This window comes from Microtus oregoni, unplaced genomic scaffold (genome assembly GCF_018167655.1).
Source record: "Microtus oregoni isolate MIOR12 unplaced genomic scaffold, Mior012 000001F_ref0000356, whole genome shotgun sequence".
NCBI classification, from domain to species: Eukaryota; Metazoa; Chordata; class Mammalia; order Rodentia; family Cricetidae; genus Microtus; species Microtus oregoni.
Genome location: NW_024543060.1, coordinates 94,199,466 through 94,205,441, shown reverse-complemented (window position 1 = coordinate 94,205,441; position 5,976 = coordinate 94,199,466).

Genomic DNA, 5,976 nt, shown 5'->3' with positions numbered 1-5,976 from the left:
CATCAAGGACCCCAGAAGGGTGAAATGTTACCTAATGACAGGTACATCTGGATGCCAGGACAGTTTTATAGACAACTAATCCACCGTCAAGCCAGTGTCTTTAAGAAACTGGTGTTTATCTGTGATATCACAATGATCTTGGGGCTAACATTGACAAACAGAACACAGCCTTTTCATGTTGTGCTGTAGCTGCCCTGCTCCTCATTTCACCCTGTCTGAGTTCTTCAAGGCAGGTTTATTCATCAATGTTCACTCCGTGGGAAGACATGAAGCTCTCAGAAAGCAGGCGTTCTTTCATTTTTGTTGTAAACTTGAGCTGTGCCTCTTCTCTGGTTTTGGATTCTTCGGGCCACTTTAGAATTGCCTCTCCCTCCCCACTTCTGTTCAGAATGGAACACCACATTTTGATAGGGCTGTATACGCTGTCAGTTAACAGGTTCTATTCCTTTTCTCTTCTTTACAACAGATGTTTTACTACAAAATATTCTGGTTACTGTAGACAGATTTTCCTTCGGACTGCCAGCTCATAGATAATGAAATTGAGACTTATTATTAATTATGAAAGCTTGGCCTCATCTTAGCTTTAGGGTTGTTCCTAACATTTTCTTAAAACTTAACCCGTATTTTAAAATCTGCAGTCTTTTTCAAGGCTCAGTTACCTTTACTCTGTATTTCCCCTCCTGCTTCCTCTGCTTCTGACTGACGACTCTTTCTTCTTCTCAGAACTCTTTTTCCAGAAGTTCCTGCTATACTCCTGCCTAGCTATTAGCCTCTTATCCTTTGACTAAACCAATCACAGTGACATATCTTTGCCCAGCATAATCAACTATCTCTCAAAATTGTTTTTACTGTATGTATATAGTTTCCTTTGTTGAAGCTAACACCTTTCCTTCCTAGTTAGACAATAGCTACAATGTTGCTCTTTGTCCACTGGATGGGACCACATGATCGCACATGGGCATTTCCAATTGAGCTGAGAGGTTCACCTTAAGAATTGAAAGGACATGCAGTTGGGAGGGAATAGTGCTGTGGTACCCAACAAAGAAATCAGTGGGGAATCAGGAATGAAATAATAAAGTTAGTCTGTACACATAAAATTCTCAATAAATAAATAAATATAGTTTCAAAATATTTCGTATTGCCACAAGTTGATATACCATGCTTTCTTTATACCCATGTGAGGGCTGCCCCTTTCTGAACAGAAACAGAGGAGGGGTGAATGGGGATACAGAGGGCAGGATGGGGAGGGAGGGACACTGCCGCATGGATGTAAAATAGTTAAATTAAAGAAAACAAATAATTTTAGACTTCTTTATACTTGCACTTTTATGGACTAAATACACTGAAAGACTTCATGATTTTGACTTTGATTTCTAATGATGAATCATAATTTTTATTTTAATTTTATTAAATATTTGATTTATTTATTTAATAATCATCATTTTAAAAATCAATGCAGAAACTATTTTCTCTCTCAGAAGTTTCTATAACATCCAAGACATTGTCATAAAATTTAGTTATACCAGAAAACTCAATTTAGCTTGGTCCTTTCTACTAAGGAGAACTTCAAGTCTAATTATTTATTCCTTAACTCCTTCAAGGACCCCAAAGAGGGAAATGTTACCTAATGACAGGTACATCTGGATGCCTGGACAGTTACCCAAACTTCTGTAATTTTGGAGCATCCAATTTTGACCTACAAGCCTAGAATATCTGACAGACATTTTTGAGATGCAGAGAATTTTGGAGGACTGTCCATCTTGTCTTGGCAAGGAGGAGTGGTGAGTTGGAGAAGAGAGGAGATGGGGGAGAGACTGGGAGGAGGAGGGAGTGAAAAAATTAAGATTAAAATCCAAAAGGAAATGAAGAAAGAAAAAAGAAAAATCCTTGATAAGTTCATGAGGATAATGGAGAGTAGAGGGCCATGTGGTCAGTGATTGAGTGGAAAGGCAGGGAGCTCTAGGACAAGTTTTATCCCAAATAAGGGCATGAGAAGATTGTGAGTTTAAAATGGGGCAAATAAAGGAAGGAAGTGAAATCAGCTGTGGGAATATCGAGGGAAGAGATCAAGGGAGTTACAGGAGCCATAGTTATGGAAGAGCTGAAGGGTGACTGTGGAGGAGAATGAGGAGGATAGATGAGGAGCTGGGTGGAAATCAGTCAGTGTTATTAAAGTCTGCAAACTGCTGTTGGCCAAAGGGGCAGCGAGATGCGATTGAAGTTCCAGGTGTCAGCCCAGCAGAAGGGAATGCTCTGATTGGGCCATCTCATTAAGGCAAGGCCACGGGACTGCATATCCCGGAATGTCTCTTGTTTCTGCTGTATTTTTACATGTTTGCTGTGGCTCTCTTTCTCTGGTCCCTAGCATGGTGTGAGTTGACGTAGGGACATCTCCACTGCCTACAATATAGTGTGTCTATTTCTTGAAAATATCCTGTTCTACTGGGCATTTTTACCTGTGGATTTTCAAGAAGATGACCTCCCACGTTGTACTAATTTAATAATAATCATATCTTACATAGAGTTTTGATGAATAAAAATAAATAAAAGGCTGTGTTTCACAGCCAGGGTCTGAGTTTTACCTAAGGAGCAGCATGGGTTGTAACTTAAGTTAATGACTAACAGTTGAGTCTCCGTAGCCCAGCTGGTTTAAATTCTTTTAACCTTATTGTTGGGAGATGTGTTCACAGGTCTCGGAGTGCATCACAGCTGAAACCAAGCTTTAAAAATAAGAAAGTTAGACTAAGATGGTTTTCTTAAATAACTTTGAGTTGAAAAACCCCAGAAGACAATCTAAAGTTTTAGAAAGGCACATAGCTGAATGCAGAACTCTTTAAGGTCAGGGAATAAGATTAAAGTAGCCCAGTTATTACTGGTTGATGTACTCTCCTTGTATTATCAACTGCAGAGTTCCCTGGTAGAAACTTTGGGGTTGCTTATGTATACTATCATATCATCTACAAATAGCAATACTTTAACTTCTTCCTTTCAAATGTGTATATCCTTGATCTTCTCTAATTGTCTTATTGCTCTAGCTAGAACATTAAGTACTGCATTGAACGGATATGAAAAGAGTGGACAGACTTGTTTTGTTTCTGATTTGTGGAATTGCTTTGAGTTTCTCTACACTTAATTTCATGTTACCTATAAGCTTGCTGTAAATTGCCTTTATTATGTTTGGATAGGTGCCTTGTACTGCTGATCTCCCCAACAGAAGGGATCAGGTATGGGGGTGGGAGGAGAGAATACTGGAAGAGATTACTGAGATTGAGGGGCATTTAGGGGAGAGTAGAAACCTACCTCTCCATATGGGTGACCCTAGCAAAGTCTCCTAGTGATGGGGGATACAGAGCCCGAACAAGACGTCTTCTGTAACCAGGCAAAGATTCCAGTGGAAGGATTAGGACACCAACCCAGCCACAAAACCTTTGAGCTACATTTTGTCCTGCCTGCAAGTTATGCTGTGATAAAGGTGTTACAGAATTTGTGGGAGTAGCCAGCCAATGAGTGGTGCTACTTGAGACCCATGCCACGAGAGGGAGCCCATGCACTGCCTGGATAGCCAGGAAACAGAGTCTGGATATCCCAAAGACCTAGGATAGAACCAAACAAGAGAGAGAGAGAGAGAGAGAGAGAGAGAGAGAGAGAGAGAGGGAGGGGAGAGAGACAGAGAGAGAGACAGAGAGAGAGAGAGAGAGAGAGAGAGAGAGAGAGAGATCAATGAAATAATCTCTAATGATACCCTGCTATCTCGTAGATTGGAGCCCTAGAGTCCAGCGTAATTGTCATCAGAGAGGCTTCACCCAGCAATTTATGGGAGCAAATGCAGAGACCACAGCCAAACACTAGGTGGAGCTCTAGGAATTCTACAGATGAGGGAGAAAAATCAGAGGCGCCAGAGGGTTCAAGGATATCACAAGAAAATGGTCCACAGAACCTACTTAGCAGGGTTCACAGGGGCTCACAGAGACTGAAGTGACAATCAAGGAGCCTGGAAAAGTTTGAGTTAGGTCCTCTGCATATATGTTAGGGTTGTGTAGCTTGATGTTCTTGTGGAATTGCTCACAGTGGGAGCAGGTGCCTCTGACTCCTTTGCCTGCTTTTTTTGGACCCTTTTCCTCCTATTGGATTGCCTCACCCAGCCTTAATATGAGGGGATAATACCTAGTCTGGTAACTTGATATGCCATGTTTGGTTGATATTCCTGGGAGGCCTGCCCTTTCTGAAGGGAAAGGAGGCATCGGTTTGAGGAAGAAAGGAGGTGGCAATGAGAAACGGGGAGGAGAGAAGGGAGGTGAAACTACAGTCAGGGTGTAATATATAATGGGAAAATAAAGAAAAAGAAAGCAAAAGTTTCAAAAGGAAAAAGGGATGCATTCCTAGGACTGAACAGTAGAATGCAGATGCTGATACTTCCAGCTAGAAGGGGAAAGATAGACCAAACCAGATATTTTAGACTCCATGAAGATTTATAGACCTGGTAACTATAAATGTTCTATATTCTTATGAGCAAAACAAACACAGTAAACAAAGGAAACAGTTTTTTTTTTCAGAAATGCTACCTTTTGTAAGGGAGCATTGCAACCACAGAACCATCATTTAAGCCACAAATCAAGTTCCTAGAACTGGTGTGACTGAAGAAATGATTTCATGTTTGGCACCATGCAGAAGCATGGCATGCTCCCCAGTGGCATGTATCCGGTACACAGTGGTGGTTCATGTTTGGCACCATGCAGAAGCATGGCATGCTCCCCAGTGGCATGTATCCGGTACACAGTGGTGGTTCATGTTTGGCACCATGCAGAAGCATGGCATGCTCCCCAGGGGCATGTATCCGGTTCACAGTGGTGGTTCTTTACAATTCTTAAGACTGAGTAGAGGAAGAAACGATGAAATCATTTCAGTTTCATCCAGAGATATATTTACTTCTCTGTGTTATTATTTATTTTTTCTATTTCCTGAATATCTCAAAATACATTAAAAGCAAAAGGTGAAGTTTCAAGGTTATTCAGAGGAGAAACAAAACTGAGTTTCTACTGCCTCTGCTTCAGGCAGTGGACTTGCTTGACCTCCTTGAACACATTAGCATCCTTTCCGGCCTATCAATGTTTATTAGATTTGATCCTGCCTGATTCTGACATCCAAAGGAAGGTGATTCACTCACAGTGAGCATGTTAATCATTCCCTGAGGACGTGTGCAATCTGAATGATGTCATCTTGTCTGGCTGGTGCATTTTAGGTGGAGAATACCCAGAGCTCACAGAAGGAAATTTTCCATTTGTTTGGCATCTCTGATATATCCATTAGAGCAGATATAAGAGGTATCTTTGAAAGGAAAAGACGGTGACACAGATTTGATTTCTCATATCCATATTTATGACACTAGTCAATGCAAGTCTTTTCAAGGAAATCTCTTTGAGTAAATAAAGATCTCCTTTAAAGTAGTAAAGATCACTGTAAGCCCGTCTTCTCTAAGATCCCTTCAGTAATCATTTGGGTCCTCACACTTACTTGCTATGTAATCATAGAAAGTTATTGACAGGTCTGAGCTTTGGACACCTGTTCATATGAAGAGGATCCTCAGTGAGGAATTATGAGTAATAACAAGACTTTGACACCGCATGGTCTCATATAATAGGAGGCTGGAAATGAGAAACAGGTGGCTGACTCAGCTAACACAATTTCTGAATAAAAAAAGAATTAAGGAAATCTCCATGTAGACAGAAAGATTTTCTTTGTCTTTGAAAGAGAAATGTTTCTATTATCCTAATGCTAAAAGACCATAATATTTGGAATGAGAAGATCTGGTCTCAATCCCATCTTCATCAGATGTGAGTTAACACATCTCTTTACTTCCTCGGGCCATTTCTTGTTGCTACAGAGATGGTTTAGTCATAGGATACTGGACATCATTATTTTGGAAAAATTCAAAATGCTACTTGGACTAGTAAAGAAGGTGGTATACAGTGCTTAATA